At 39.8% G+C, this 17410-nt stretch overlaps 1 protein-coding gene across 4 annotated transcripts in view; it reads left to right on the top strand.

Moving 5' to 3' along the window:
• The first annotated feature begins 5230 nt into the window (after window positions 1-5230).
• The window catches only part of LOC136871840 (eukaryotic translation initiation factor 2-alpha kinase 1), a 292614-nt gene continuing 280434 nt past the window's right edge, over window positions 5231-17410 (top strand). For 2 of the 4 annotated variants that reach the window (XM_068227225.1, XM_068227223.1), the window contains exon 1: window positions 5231-5295. The gene's annotated coding sequence lies outside the window, so the exon portion shown is untranslated. Of the gene's footprint in view, window positions 5300-5666; window positions 5686-17410 lie in introns of those variants that run through there. The other 2 variants (XM_068227224.1, XM_067145466.2) reach the window with 2 other exon arrangements.

Genomic DNA, 17410 nt, shown 5'->3' with positions numbered 1-17410 from the left:
ATTTTTCTTACTAATAAACGAGGTATACGCATTGTATTACAACACAGCACGTATACACTCGTTCCAAGGAGTAGGAATCTCTTCCTGTAGTTCACTGACGTATTTCGCACGTTCACCGCCTTTATGATCGCTTCTGCTGGTTATCTACGAGCAAAACTTTCCGGAAAGTCGCACAGTAGCACGGCATATCGAAAAGGCAATGGCAGCACTAAGTGAGACAGCTGGAAATTCGCTTATATTGATATCAACATTTCTTCAGCTTGCTTGTGTAATGATCGCCAAAAAAAGAAATGGAATGGCTTAAGAAAAGATCAATAGCTCTTAACTGGGATAGTACGGAAAACGTAAGCAATTGTAATTCAATCGGCGGGTTGAAAAGGGTACACGTTCCAAAATCCTTCCTTTTCAGGAGAAAGGAAAACCTGTTTTGTAGCTAAACGAAAGGTTAGATCAAAAAAGTTTCTATTAGGCATTTATACATCACATTTCTACGTATTCAACTACAAAGTATGGAAATCATATTACGTACGGTTTTCAAGTTATACCATTTTTTATGTCAAGGAATATGTCCCTTTTTATACTCAACTTTGAGAAAGATCTAAGATCTTTGTAGAGGCAGATAATGTATAATAAACTCGCAATTTAAAGTCTATTAAGCAGTAACACCTTACTACACAAACATACGCCCAACCATAATTTCTTTTATAGTTACCGTATTCATTGTCGTTCCGTGAGACAGCTGGAAATTGACTTATATTGATATCAACATTTCTTCAGCTTGCTTGTGTAATGGACGCTAAAAAAAGAAATGGAAAAGCTTAAGAAAATATCAAAAGCTCCTAACTGGGGTAGTTCGGAAAACGTAAGCAATTGCAATTGAATCGGCGAGTTGAAAAGGGTACACATTCCAAAATCCTTACTTTTCAGGAGAAAGGAAAACCTGTTTTGTAGCTAAACGGAAGGTTAGATCAAAAAAGTTTCTATTAGGCATTTATACATCACATTTCTACGTATTCAACTACAAAGTATGGAAATCATATTACGTACGGTTTTCAAGTTATACCATTTTTTATGTCAAGGAATATGTCCCTTTTTATACTCAACTTTGGGAAAGATCTAAGATCTTTGTAGAGGCAGATAATGTATAATAAACTCGCAATTTAAAGTCTATTAAGCAGTAACACCTTACTACACAAACATACGCCCAACCATAATTTCTTTTATAGTTACCGTATTCATTGTCATTCCGTGAGACAGCTGGAAATTGACTTATATTGATATCAACATTTCTTCAGCTTGCTTGTGTAATGGACGCTAAAAAAAGAAATGGAAAAGCTTAAGAAAATATCAAAAGCTCCTAACTGGGGTAGTTCGGAAAACGTAAGCAATTGCAATTGAATCGGCGAGTTGAAAAGGGTACACATTCCAAAATCCTTACTTTTCAGGAGAAAGGAAAACCTGTTTTGTAGCTAAACGAAAGGTTAGATCAAAAAAGTTTCTATTAGGCATTTATACATCACATTTCTACGTATTCAACTACAAAGTATGGAAATCATATCACGTATGGTTTTCAAGTTATGCCACTTTTTATCTCGAGGAATATGTCCCCTTGTATACGGTAGGTACTCAATTAAGAAAGATCTTTGTAGGGGCAGATATAGTGTATAATAAACTCGCAATATCAAAGGTCTATTAAGCTGTAACATATTTTTACACAAAAATACGCCCAACCATCATTTCTTTTATAGTTATTCATTGTCATTCCGTCTCTTTAAAGTGTTTTACTTTACGAAGATGTCTAGCTTCCATAACCTCTGAATGGTGTACGGTACCGTATGTCTTCCATGTTTAAAATATCGTGAAGATCATCAACGTTATCGTCATTCTTTCAAAGTGTGTTCAATGTTAAATGGATAAGTCGAATATTTTACAACGATTATATTATTGTCGACAATAAATACCACGAAAATAAACTGCTCGCTCGTTTCTTTTTTTCCGCTACACGCTGCTATACAGCGCTTATACTAGGGTCCTGGACTGTATAAGCAATTCAGTGAATAACTATAACAGATGTATACACAGGAGGCTTATACACGGTTTATTAGTAACGAATTTCGCGTAAACGGTGTATAAACCTTGTATAAAAGTTATACACCGTTTATTAGTAAGACGGCTAGCGGCTTGCTTGTTATCAGCCAGAAACGTCAAGAAGGCCATGTTAGATTACTGAGCTAGGCGATATCGCCTCGTCCTATGTTTGCTGTGCACTTCTGTATATTTTGATCGTATAATCCCTTCAAACTGTATCTGCAATTTAGAGACAGCCAAAATTTGTGTATGTGCGACGATTCGTTGCAAATGTCTCGCCAGAATTTACAGACTACCTCCAGAACTGCATTTGACTGTACAGTACAAAGGCGACGTGTCACAACAAGTTGTTCTTACAAAGTTGCGGCAACATTATTTGTATATATGCGAGTAATTTGTACCGTTGAGGAACGTACTTTTGTTACTATCCTTGACACGATTAAATTCTGGCCAGAAGTCAGAGGTGCATCAGGGATGGTGAGCGGGGGAATAATCTATATTAATATCATCATTATTATTGTGTACGTTTATTGGTGACTACTAGACAATTACAGTTTGCTTTTACCTCACTCCGACACAGACAGGTCTTATGGCGACATTGGGATAGGAGAGAGCTAGGCGCGGGAAGGAAGGGGCCGTGGCTTCAATTGAGGAACAGCTCCAGCATTTGCCTGGTGTGAATATGGGAAAGTACGGAAAATCATCTTCAGGGCTGTCGACAGTGGGGTTCGAACCCACTATCTCCCGAATACTGGCCTCACTTAAGTGACTGGAGCTACTGTGCTCGGTATTATTATAATTTTTAATATTATTTCTTTTCGTTATTAATTCGTTTACACTCCAGGGTCGGTTTTCCCTAGGACTCAGCGAGGGATCCCACCTCTACCGCCTCAAGGGCAGTGTACTAGGGCTTCAGACTCTGGGTCGGGATACAACTGGGGAGGATGACCAGTGCCTCGCCCAGGCGGCCTCGCCTGCTATGTTATGCCTTGCTGGGGGATGGGAAGATTGGAAGGGATAGACAAGGAAGCGGCCGTAAGTTAGGTACAATTCTAGCATTTGCCTGGAAGGGAAGTGGTAAACCATGGAAAAATCACTTCCAGTTTCCACTTCCATTGAGTAGATCTCGTTCCAGCCCTCGTACCACTTTTCAAATTTCGTGGCAGAGCCGTGAATCGAACCCGGACCTCCGGGGGTGGCAGCTAATCACACTAACCACTACACCACAGAAGCGGACTAATTGCCAATGATTGAATAAATTGATGGTTTCATAACGTAATGCTTATGCACGTTAAATCGGTATACACTGTATACTTCAACAGTAGAGTAACTTTGTAGTCCCTGTCCAGACAGATATTCCGAGCCCTTCACCATTCTAATGCGAGCGGACATTCACTGTGCTATTCATGAAAAAAGGAGCCTATTAAGGATATTTTACCTGCATATGTCGGCGTCGTTTTAGGTGGAGATGTCTCACCCTCATTTGGAATGGTTTCATTCGATGAAGGACGAACATTACGATTTTTTAAGTGCCTTATCATCTTACAAGTATCTAATCTCATTTTGGTCCGAATTGAAGATACAATAAGTAAAAGAGTTTCATGATTAAAATTATTGTGAAAGATGCTGAAGATGCCCATAACTAGGGCGAAACATTTCCCTAACTGGTGTTTTAAATTCATGTAGAATTTAATCACAAAAAATATATGTGTATTGAAAAGGTGGAAACAATAATTTTAATCTTGAAAGTACCTTATCGTTGTCGATGTATTTTTTACTATCGTTTTTAAAATATTTTATCACATCGTGTGCATTCTACTCGTTCGTCTGAAAGCTCTTCAAAGTAGTCCCAAGTCCATGACCCTCTTTTACAGGTAATTGTCTGCTTTCTCTGAAGTAATAACAAGTTCGTATATTATAATATATTATTAATAATTAATTAATTAATAATATTATATTAATATATATGTATTAATATATATAATATATATATATATATATTAATAATATTATTAATAATTGTCTGCTTTCTCTGAAGTAATAACAAGTTCGTATATTATAATATATTATTAATAATTATTAATGAGAAAATAATAACTCGTAGCATACGAAAAACATGTTAACTATCGGTGCTTGAAATTACTGATTAACAACATTAAGCCTGCAAAACACGACAAATTTATAAAGCAAAGCATTTCTGAAGAGCGGACAAAATGCAAAATGCAAAGTTAAATATTAACGAAAAAAATAGCTTACCACAGTATTGTTTTTACCAATCTGTTGTTCGTACTACCAGAGAGACTAATAAACAAATGCTCTTTCCCTTCACAGAAAACGTTCACACATAAATATACTGAGTGTAGTAGTCTAATACGACGACTGGTCCATCAGCGCTCCGCATAGTCTATGTGTGGGGTCGCCTGAGAGTTCGAACAGTTTCGATGCCGTATCGTGCCTACATAGCGTATCCTGCTCGAACTTAAGTATCATTCGCCCATCACTAGAATTAAGCATCTCTAATAGTGAATTTAATAGCATTAATATCTAGGAAACGGATGTACATGAACATCTGTAAGCCACTTACCGGTGTATAGTAAGTTCTATTCCTTCGTTATTCTTTCTTCATAAATAGGAAAAACCACACCAGAACAATACGCGGTAAATCGCCATTCTGACACATAGTAGTTTGGCGAAGCATTAATGTGAAATCTGCATAAAAACAACATAAAACCAAAATGCACGTAACACAGTAACATGCTTGTTTACAGTGATTATGTAGTGACGAAAGATGGCGGCGGCCGTATGTTTCAGGCTTTATACGCATTTGTGCTACGAGATAGGTCGCTGCCTGTCAATTTACTATATATGTCTGTGAGTTCTGTCCACAGCCTGCATTTGAATGAAAACCCCCCTTACACCCACAAGATGTAGATTTTCACCCATACCAGTGATCTTTGTACTAAAGTACTTTCTGAATAGTCCTACAGTTCAATCCATACATGATCATATACAAGTGGTTCCCAGATTCCCCAGTTTTAACACCTGTGAGATAAAGTATTTATTAGTCACCATAACTAAATGTTTCTGAGTGTTCGAAAGTGTTTCAGTTATAAAGTATTGGAACTGGGTGTTAGTTAAATACAGAGCCCAACCAAACATCAGGGAGAAGAAGAAGAACATTGAAAACCCACAGCCTGTTTCTAGCCCGTAAGTACGTAAACATATTTCTTTAGATATTTCTCTATTGACGACAGTATTTATTAATTTATCGCATATTGTACACATTATTTGAGTGAAAGCAATTATTATCTTCTATTTGGGACAAATATTACAGTGGCATTTAGTGGATCGGATTCGTTCACATAACCTTTAAAATGGGTACAGTCAAAAATTAAATACAGAGATCTTTCTGTCACACTTCGCTTGGCGTGCCCTTATATGATTTTCAGTTCAGAAGAATAACTAAAGAAGGTGATGGCCTTCTGGTAGATTTAATTACCATCAGCAATCACACAAACTACCTGGAAAATTGTAAATAAAAATGCAAACAGATCCTGTGATGGATTTAAAAGGAATTGTTGAGGAATGTGAAAACAGGTTTGTAGCTTTAAAGATGGTAAGGAATGGTAAAGATCCACTATATTATAACAGAGAAGTAAAGAGACTGAGAAGGAGGTGTAGGTTGGAAAGAAATAGAGTTAGAAATGGCTGTGAAAGTAAGGAGAAATGGAAGGAACTTAATAGGAAATTGAATTTAGCAAAGAAGTCAGCTAAGGATAACGTGGTGGCAAGCATAATTGGCGGTCATACAAATTTTAGTGACAAATGGAAGGGTATATATAGGTACTTTAAGGCAGAAACAGAGAAACAGGTTCCAAGAAGGACATTTCAGGAATCATTAATGAACAAGGGGAGTGTGTATGCAAGGATATTCAAAAGGCAGAAGTGTTCAGTCAGCAGTATGTAAAGATTGTTGGTTACAAGGATAATGTCCAGATAGAGGAGGTGACTAATACTAAAGAAGTATTAAAATTTACCTATGACAGCAATGGCATTTACAGTAAGATACAAAAGTTGAAAACTAGAAAAGCAGCTGGATTTGATAAGATTCCTGGGGATATACTAAAGACAATGGGTTCGGATATAGTACCATATCTAAAGTACTTGTTTGATTATTGTCTGCATGGAACCAAATGAATGCAAAGTTGCTATAGTAGGCTCTGTGTATAAGGGAAATGGTGATAAACATAAAGCTGAAAATTACAGGCCAGTAAGTTTGACATGCATTGCAAGGTTTGGGAAGGCATTCATTCTGATTATATTAGTCATGATTGAGAAATGAATAACTGGTTCGATAGAAGGCAGTTCAGTTTTAGGAAAGGTTATTCCACTGAAGCTCAACTTGTAGGATTCCATCAAGATATAGCACATACACATAAAACACCCAGAAGGAGTAATGCTACATTGCTGCAATTAAGTACGCAGGGCGAGTGCTCGGTTGTGATTCGATGATTACACTTTCAGGTCCCTCTGACCGCAAGTTTGGCAACAATCTACACACCGAGCTCGATAGCTGCAGTCGCTTAATTGCGGCCAGTATCCAGTATTCGGGAGATAGTAGGTTCGAACCCCACTATTGGCAGCCCTGAAAATGGTTTTCTGTGGTTTCCCATTTTCACACCAGGCAAATGCTGGGGCTGTACCTTAATTAAGGCCACGGCCGCTTCCTTCCCACTCCTAGCCATTTCCTGTCCCATCGTCTGCATAAAACCTATCTGTGTCGGTGCGACGTAAAGCAATTAGCATAAAAAGAAACCACTATCTACACGGGATGTGCCCATCCGAGCTGCAATACATTGATGAATTTGTCGAGGCATGGAGTTAATAAGGCCCTGGATCGCTTCCTGAGGAATTGTGGCCCATGCCTGCTGCACTGCACGGGTCATTTGTTCCAGAGTTGTGGGTGGCTGAGGACAGTTGGCCAGTTGTCGACCCATCATGTCCACACATGCTCAATAGGACTGAGGTCCGGGGATCTGGCGGGCCATTCTAAGGTTGTGATGTCGCGGAGAGCTTCTCTGGAGATGCGTGCAGCGTGAACCCCGGCTTTGTCTTGCTGAAACATTACATTAGCAATGTTCTGCATCATAGGGGCAACCACTGGATTGGGTACCCTATCAGCGTACTGTCGAGCAGTCATAGTGCCCTTAACAAGCACTAATTGTGATTTCACATTAAAGCCAATAGCTCCTCAGACCATAATGCTTGGTGTTGGCCCTGTTTGCCTCTCGACAATAAAATTTGTGCGGCCCCTCTCCCCGGTACGTCGGCGCACACGATTCCGGCGATCACTGCGGGAAAAACAGAAGCACGATTCATCACTAAAGACGACCCTATGGCATTCGTTGACGCACATCGATCTTTCTCGACACCAGGCCAGCCTTACACGTCGCTGTTGTGGGGACAATGGAACACCTTCTGCAGGGACACGAGCTCATAAGCCAGCTGCACACAGGCGATTACCAACTGTTTGTTGTGTAACGTGGGGTGCCACAGCTGCTCGCATTTGCGCTGCTGTTGCATGGGGTACCATCCGGGCCATCCGAATGATGCGGCGATCCTCTCTCACAGTTGTTCATCGCGCTGGGCCTGTGCCAGGTCTGCAAGTGTGGGTACCTTCATTTGACCACTGCTGCCATACACGTTGTACCGTACATGCCTGTCGGCCAACACGTGCAGCGACAGTCCTTAGTGATAATCCAGTGTCACACAGCCCAGTTGTCCAAGCCCTCTCCAACGGCAACAGTTGTTGATAGCGTGCTCTTCTCTGTCGTCGAGGCATGTTTGACGGGGAACACTTCACTGTACAGACTGCAAGTCAACTACGCTACACCAGAGTCCGTATACTGGAGTTGATTCCTCCGCGACCAATCACGTGGGGAGACCTGTAGCAACAATCCAATGGGTCTGAAACTTTGATCTTTTACATACCTACATGGCATCATTCCATATCTTGAAAATCAACACAAACGACCAGTGCCTTCATGGTGTTGCAATTTCCATTTTAAGTGTATCTTCGATTCCGGAGGTCAAATGGATTGTATCACGATCGACCTATCTAAGGCATTTGATAGGGTAGATCATGGGAGACTACTGGCAAAAATGAGTTCAGTTGGACTGCACAAAGGAGTGACTGAAGGGGTTGTTATATTTCTAGAAAATAGAACTCAGAGAATTAGAGTATGCAAATCTTTATCTGACCCTGTAATAATTAAGATAAGAATTCCTCAGGGTAGTATTGCTGGACCTTTATATTTTCTTATATATAAATGACATGAGTAAAGATGTGGAATCAGAAATAAGGCATTTTGCAGATGATTTTATTCTGTACAGAGTAATAAATAAGTTACAGGATTGTGAGCAACTGCAAAATGACCTCGATAATGTTGCGAGATGGACAGTAGACAAGGGTATGATGATAAAAGGGGTTAAAAGTCAGGTTGTGAGTTTCACAAATGGGAAAAGTCCTCTCAGTTTTAATTACCACGTTGATGGGGTGAAAGTTCCTTTTGGGGATCATTGTAAGTACCTAGGTGTTAATATAAGGAAAGATCTTCATTGGGGTAATCACATGCATGGGATTGTAAATAAAGGCTACAGATCTCTGCACATGGTTAGGAGGGTATTTAGGGGTTGTAGTAACAATGTAAAGGAGAGGGCAGGGAAAGGGTCTCTGGTAAGATCCCAACTAGAGTATGGTTCCACTGTATGTGACCCTCATCAGGATTATTTGATTCGAGAACTGGAAAAAGTCCAATGAAAAGCAGCTCGATTTGTTCTGGGTGATTTCCGACAAAAGAGTGGCCTTACAAAAATGTTGCAAAGTTTGGGCTGGGAAGACTTGGGAGAAAGGAGATGAGCTGGTTGACTAAGCAGTATGTTCTGAGCTGTCGGTGGAGAGATGGCGTGGAATGACATCAGTAGATGAATAAGTTTCAATGTTATTTGCTTTATGTCCCACTAACTACTTTTTTCGGTCTTCAGAGACGCCGAGGTGCCGTAATTTAATCTCGCGGGAGTTCTTTTACGTACCAGTAAATCTACCGGCACGAGGCTGACGTATTTGAGCACCTACAAATACCACTGGACTGAGTCAGGATTGAACCTGCCACGTTGGGGTCAGAAGGCCAGTGCCTTAACCGTCTGAGCCACTCAGCCCGGTCACGAATAAGTTTGAGTGGTGTCTTTAAAGGTAGCAAAGATTATGATATGAAGATTAAGTTGGAATTCAAGAGGACAAATTGGGGCAAATATTTGTTTTAGGAAGGGGAGTTAGGGATTGGAATAACTTTCCAATAAATTTCCAATTTCTTTGCAGTCATTTAAGAAAAGGCTAGGAAAACAACAGATAGGGAATCTGCCACCTGGATGACTGGCCTAAATGCAGATCAGTAGTGATTGATTGATATTGTGTGAAGTTTTGTTTCCTCTAACCTTAAAACCACTGCCGTAGTAAATGAGTGAAAATCATCTGCCTTAAATTTTTTTCTGTCAGGATTGAGGGTACATCTAAATACTTAGAATCTACGTTACAGACCATGATAACATGGCCACTAACAGCACACTGAGGAGTAGCCTACCTTGTGCATAGACTAACCTAGAATGTTTCCACCCTTAAGGCCACCACACACAGAAAGCTAAGCTAAGCTACGCTACACTATGCTACGCTAAGCAATGTCAAGCTGTGGTGTGCTATGACACGAATAAAAAGCGAAGCTAAACTTTGCTAGGCAGCACTTTTATTGTCTTGCTGTTGTAAGTAATCAATTGCTCTCTCTGCACTACTGCTCGGTGGAATGATTTTTTTTCGAAGGGGTTCGACTGGCTGAGATTGTGTAGGTGTGGGGGCGGACGGAACAGATAATGAATCTGATATACGTGATAGGGAATGTAGGTCATCACATTCCGGACTCTCACAGTCATCTGGGTGGCTCCTTCAGTTATCTCTTAATGTCGATATGTTTCCTGCTTGTCAATGTCTGATTGTGTGCTTTAAGGAAAATTAAGCTATTAATACACATCCAAACGTATATTAAGAAATGACACGCGGAGATCTGTTCATGGAGAATGAGCATATTGAACTGTCCTCATCCTTATGCCTCACAGGCAGTTATTCATGTTGTTCATTTTATTAGTGAAATGTTTATAATTTCTTAGCTGCAAAACTTAACAAATCAAGACGTACTTATTTCCTTATAACCTCAAATGAATGACATGCGTTTTAAATTATAATATACTCAAAATATAACTTCACTTATAATTTCATCAACTTTTAATATTTTAAAAATATTTTAAATATTAGTCATACTAATATATATATGCGTTAAAATGACAGCTCATCTTCTTGTAGAAACATACGGCAGAAGGAATTCAAATTGTTTGTGGAATCTCCACTCCTCCATTTTTTTCCTAAAACAGTCTCTCAGTCTTTTTCAGAAGTTTTTAAGTTCTTTACCTAAAACAATATATACTATCATTTCACCTTTCACATTCTTGGTAATGAAAAGCGCATGCGCCAGGCCAGCTACAGCCAAGAAAATCGCCTGCCTAGTGATCTGTCTAGTTTAGCTTAGCTTAGCTTTGCATAGTATAGCTTAGCATAGTGGCCTGTGTGTGTCATCGTACTTAAATGCATTGGGAGCGATATTTTTCACAACACCGCGTGGCTTAGCTTAGCCTAGCTTTCTGTGTGTGGTGGCCTTTATAATCAAATTGTAGATTTAGGTGAATTTCATCCATTAAAAGAATATCTTCGTATTTATCATCTAAGAATTCAACGTGCTTTACAAGATAATCCAAAATGTTAATGACCTCTGTTTGTTTACCGGCGAGGTGATTGAGTTACGCCGTTACAGTATTTTCCATGTGTGTCTCATTTATTGAATTTGAAAATCATTAAACTGAATGTTCACATCTTTAATTATACCATGTAACTGGTTAGTCTGTTCAGGTACAGGAAGTTTTATACTGCCTCCCTATTTCATCAGTGCACCTTCAGTAAATGGTGAACAGTATTTTTTTTTTGATAACAGTATAAAATACAATCTTAGGATATGGAACATCATGTATCAACGTAAGACATACACTAGAATCTTTTTTCACCAACACATACTCAGGCCTAAGCACTCTATTCCACTTAGGAAAATAAACTATAAACTCACCACAGATTGTTTAGAAGGCACAAATTCATCTTTGCTTGAAGTTTGTCAGGGTTATTAAATGAAATCTATTCATTCTTCATGGCACAATAAGGCTTTCCTTGATGCTGGACTTCCAAAGTATATTTTCCATTCCTTCCCTTCAGTTCTCAGGATCTCCTGTTGATGGTGAAGGTCTGAAAAGATACGAGTATGAGGGACACCCAGGCAGCAGTGATGGAACTGCATTTGAAATGTTGCAGAAAACACCTCTTTGACCTACAATAATTCAAATTCTGCTATTATCATAGGTATTCAATTATAATCACATATGCTGTAGAACATGTAACCCATCTTTCTTGAGATGAGGTCTTTGTAGAGGGTCATTCATTCTTAGGGTTATTCATTGAAGTACTTCTTGGTTAAGTGGGAACTGTAGTTAGTTTTATGCCTAATCATTTCTTCTTTTAATGTATTTATAATAACAACAGGGAGTAAAACGTTCAAATGACTGTTAGAAAATTAAACTAGGAATATTTTAGCTCACCACAGATTGTTTAGAAGGCACAAATTTGTCATAGCGGATAGAATTAATCTTTTACTCTTTGAGATCTTTATCACTCAGAAAGCGGAAAACTCTCATTTTTGCTCTGGGTGAAAAATTACCTTTGCATGCAGGGACACAACATTTACGATGCATAATTCTATTTCCTTATAATCTGATATTATTTCCACAGTACCAATAACAGTATAAAACCCATATGTTTTGATATGAAGATTACATTCAAACACCTTAAAACAGCTAGACCATAGTGGGTGTAATATCAGCAGCTGCAATCTCGTAAGTGTAGCGGCCTTGTGTCCCAGGTGGCGTTGATTGAGCCATATCCTTCATGATCCGCTCATCTTCTAAATTTTCCTTTTCAGCCCCAGAATCAGTCTGACGTTATCTGAATAGTGTGATTTAATTCATAGTGTTGATATCCATGCAATAAATTGTGGAATGTACAAACTTAATTATGTAAGTTCAGTACTGTCATACTCATTCACTCACTCACTCCGTAGGTTTCTGAGGGATGTGAAGTTCCCATGCCGATCTCACAATCCTCTCCCATCCTTTTCGATCTTGAGCCCGCTCTTCCCAGTTTTCAACTTGGAGGGTCCGACATACCTTGTTGATCTCCTTCCAGGTGCTTCGGGGTCTTCCTGAAGGTTTTTTCCCATTAAGAGATCCCTTGTTTAGATCTACTGGTGCTCTGTTATCCTGCATCCTCAGTACATGTCCAGCCCAGCGCAGTCTGTTGGATTCTATCACACCCATTATAGTGTGTTGTTGAGAGAGGGTATAAATCTTATAATTAGATATTTTCTGCCAGCTTTGAGAGAAAGACTTGCAACTGCTGCTGCTCTTTCTTGGTTATACTCCATTTCTCGGAATCATACAGAAGTACTAGTCGAATGATTGTATTGTAGTCATTTGCATTCCTTGTTAAAACTTGGAGCCTAAGATAGGGCTCTTGGAGTAAAATGCTTTATTTACTTTCTTAATTTTAGCTTGGTGTTCCTGTTGCCTTCGGTTTTGCTCATTGATTAATACACCAAGGAATTTAAACTCCTCTACTCCTTTAAACATATATTTTACTGGGCAAGTTGGTTGTGCGATTAGGGGTGCGCAGCTGTGAACTCGCATCCGGGAGATAGTAGGTTCGAATCCCACTATCGGCAGCCCTGAAGATGGTGTTCCGTAGTTTCCCATTTTCACACCAGGCAAATGCTGGGGCTGTACCTTAATTAAGGCCATGGTCGCTTCCTTCCAACTCCTAGGCCTTTCCTGTCCCATCGTCACCATAAGACCTATCTGTGTTGGTGCGACATAAAGCCACTAGCAAAAAAAAAAAAGTCCAGAGTTCGTTGTTGAAGATTACTGTTGGCCAGTTGATGTTAAGAATCCTTTGCAACTTGGATGTAATTACTCTAGTCACTTTCCAAGTATCGGACGCATATAATAGAACAGACTTGACATTACTTCAGAAGATGCGGAGTTTGGTCCTGATAGATATTCTGTTGTTCTTCCACACCGGATAGAGCCAAACAAAGGCACCATTTGCCTTTTGAATGTGCAGCTTCCCCATCTTTGGCAACTACACTGCCCAAATAAGTGAAGCTATCCACTTCCTCGATAGATACACCATTGAAGAGAAATGGGTCTAATTTTTTGGTGTCAATCCTTAGGGCTTTGGTCTTCTTTGAGTTGATCATTAGTCCCACCTTTGTCCCTTCCTCTACCAAATCTTCGAGCTTTGCTTGCATTTCGCCATGTGCCTCAGACAGACACAAATTGTCAGCAAATTCCGGATTCAAGCCTGTTGACTAAACCCCACTGGATACCATGTTTCACATTTTGAGTCACGTTCCGCATTACTGCGTCAGTCAAAACCAAGAACATAGTTGGCAACAGGATACACCCTTGACAAACTCCTGAACGTACAGATATAGGCTCAGATATACGGCCCCATAAATGACTACATGTGTACTCACGGTACTTTTCTTCAATGAGATCAGCAACGGTAACACTTCACTTCCTTCCACATGGCTTCTCTGTTGATAGAGACAAATGAGATGTTGTGGACTTTGGTTCAGATTGATAAGGTTTCACTTTTCTGGACATGATTATTCATTCCGAACAATGTGCTGACACTGAGAAACACTTGAAGACATATGGAAGTGGCACACGACATCGTATCATAAGACAGCAGTGACGTCGTGCTGTCCTCTACCTAAAACTTTGTATCTTTATATCTCGCAAGCTAATGGAGATTTTTAAGTTCCGCTTTTGGCATTCCACTCTTCTACATGAAATCTAATTTTTTTAAATAATAGATTTTCATGAGTTTACTGTGCCTGTAAGTGGTTCAGAGAGAGGCATTTTGTGGGTAAAACTTTGCTAATTGGGGTGCAAAAGGGAGATTAGGAATCAGACATAGCGTGCGGGAAGCAAATGGGACCTGGGGACCTAAGCCTCAGGTTAAAGCTCTGCGAAGTGGCCCACAGGCCTCTAGTCTCCCTTGCGACAGTAGCATATTCTACATTCGACTGTTGACAAAACTTGAATGAATAAAGGACCATGCCCTGGGAGATCAGAGCATTCATCCAGCACGCCATGACACTTTCAAACTTTGTGGTTTCATTATTTTCACCGAATATGGCAGCGTTATGGACATACCTGACGCGAGTTCTATTGGACAGAGTAGCAGACTGTTCTTCTTCACAGCTGGCCAATACAGCCAATAGAAAAACAGAAAATGGCTGTATTTCTGTAAATTTCCTGTAATGCCATTTCTTATGCAGCCAGTCCCTGTTATGAATAGTATGAAAATGTCGCTCATAGGGTCACTTGGTGCATCCATTTCAGTAGGATTGGCTGACTGATACATATCAACAACATCAACAACTTCTGGCTCATTGGGGAAAGCAACAGGAAACTACTTCACTCCTCATTTCCCTAGTACACCTCTTCAGTGATGGCTAGGCCGTTCATGACAACTGATGGAGGAGCTGTTGGGGATCGGACCAGCCTTTGGGCTGAATGCTCAACATACATAAAAGTAAAAATGCTCCTAGGGGTGGGTTGGGGGTTCCTTGAAAGCATAACGGATGGATCTCTCCTTTCTTCTACTTCAGATATCTTTTCACATACATTTTACATGCTTTTCTCATTACTAAACATGCTACCATTTTGTGAGGTAGAGGAGGAATGTATTACACTGTACCAAAATTTTGTGTGATTATGTGTCAAAACTACTGAATTACAGTGGTTTCTGTATCACACATTTTACGTTCCTAACTCACTGATGAGTAGCGGCCTCCTCCCACTGTGACTGCTGCCGCATCGAGGGATTAAAGTTATAAAAGTGTCCACCAGCTATTTTACTTCACTGTTCATTGTGTTTTGCCTTTTTTGCTGTAGTAACTTTTTGTATTTTCTACTCTCCTTGGCCTAGTGGAGCATATAGAAGTTACAATATTAATTAAAACCACCTTTCCAATACATAACAATCCTTATATGACAGTTGGGGCAAAAGTCATGGCAACTATTTTTTTTTTTTCTTGTTGATATGTGAACGGATCACTAACATATATGTGTCGTGTGGAAGTTATGCAGGCATAGTGTGTATGCAGAACAACAGATGGCTCTATGAATGCTGGTTGTAGCGCAGTGAGGGCTGTGAAATCAGTCAGTTGGTGAGTGTCATGCGAGATGGAAGTAACCCGTGTTGAGCAGTGTGCTTACATCAAAATAGCCATTCTCCAAGGGAGAAATGCGATGGAATGTCACAGTGAATTAGTGGAAGCCCTTGGGAATAATGCCCTACCATACCATACAGTAGCATGGTGGGTAGGAAAGTTTCAGCAAGGACGTGTGTCAACCAGTGATGAGCAACGTTCGGGACAACCTGTCAGTGTGCAGACCGACGTGGAAGCAGAAGGTCCGTCAGAATCCTTCCCCAGTCAAATTGATAGTGATTGTCGCCAGAGGTGTCATTGTTTGCCACTTTGTTCCACATGGCAGAACAGTGACGGCACAGTACTACAGGGACTTCCTGGTGCAACAGGTATGACATGGCGTTCAGGAGAAACGTCCGGATCTTGTGGACAGTGCAATAATCCTGTACGACAATGCAAAACTGCATAAAGCAGAGTGTGTAGGGCAGCTACTGCGACGTTGGCGATGGGAAGAATTGGAGCACCCACCATACTCTCCCGACATTTTGCCGTGTAACTTTGATCTCATTTGAAAGATTAAGGGACCACTGCGCGGTAGGCGGTTTGCAACACGAGAGGACATGGCTAATGCTGTGCGCCAACAGGTGACCCGATTCACACGTGGTGCGGCACATGCTGAGGCAGATGGTATTCAGCACCTCCCACATCATTGGCAGCGTGTGGTGTCAGTAGCAGGGGACTACTTTGAGGGTCTTTAAGCCCAGGTTTGTTATGTCAACTTTATGTGTACTTTGTTGTCATTCTTTTGTACCGGGAAGGCCATATTGCCCTGTATACTACAGTTATAAATTAGTGTGTTACGATATTTCAGTGCTATTCATTGTCCACACATGTAGTTTACACCTTGTCCTTTCGTCTGTATACGTCACATTTTCCAACCGGACTGGTATCTTCAAGAAAAAAAAAGTTGCCATGACTTTTGCCCCAACCCTCGTATTTAGGATATAAACATTATACAGATGTTAGAACTAGGACATGTTTCACTTATACTTTGTAAGCATCATCAGCTAGAAAAAGATAGATCAGGGCCCTGTACCCAGTTCATATAATATAAAATGTTTATAAGGTCTAATATTACATCGATAAAAATTAATTTTAACAATTTAAAACCATTCAATAAGACTATATGATGTCTATTAAAAAACAAGTGGTAACCATAAAATTGCTGATGTGCATGTGAGGTGAGTGACATGAAAATGTTACAGTGAGTTGCTATGAATGATTGTTCGTTTAATATTCAAGATCATAACAATCTTCACACGATGGCATTTGAATACTTGTGATCTTGGTTTTAAATGGTTAAAATTAATTGTTATCAATGGAATATTAGACCTTATGAACATTTTATATTATATGAACTGGGTACAGGTCCCTGACCTACCTTGGTTTAAGTCATTTCCTAGCTAATGATGCTTATGAAGTATAAGTGAAACATGTCCTAGTCCTAACATTTGTATAATGTTTATATCTATGTATAAGGATTGTTACATATTGGAAAGGTGGTTTTAATTAATGTTGTAACTTCTATATTCTGAAATCTAATACGGTTTTATAATGAGATCGTAACTAGTGGGACATATTGTCTGTTTTAGGGTTCTTGCTAGGACAAACTTGACTAGAATATGATGACGGGAGAGGATTTTAGGAAAGAAGAGTACTGTAACTATACACTGTAAATATCAACAGAAATTCAGAAGGGCCAATATCTAGGCCTAATTAATTGAACCATAACTGATCAAGCAAGTGACTGCGTGGTTCGAGTTACATAGTTGTCAGCTTGCATCCGGGAGATAGTGAATTCAAACCCCACTGTTAGCAGCGTTGAAGATAGTTTCCCATTT

Source organism: Anabrus simplex, chromosome 4 (genome assembly GCF_040414725.1).
Source record: "Anabrus simplex isolate iqAnaSimp1 chromosome 4, ASM4041472v1, whole genome shotgun sequence".
NCBI classification, from domain to species: Eukaryota; Metazoa; Arthropoda; class Insecta; order Orthoptera; family Tettigoniidae; genus Anabrus; species Anabrus simplex.
The sequence above is the reverse complement of the archived record's forward strand: the minus strand, read 5'-3'. Positions and strand labels throughout refer to the sequence as shown.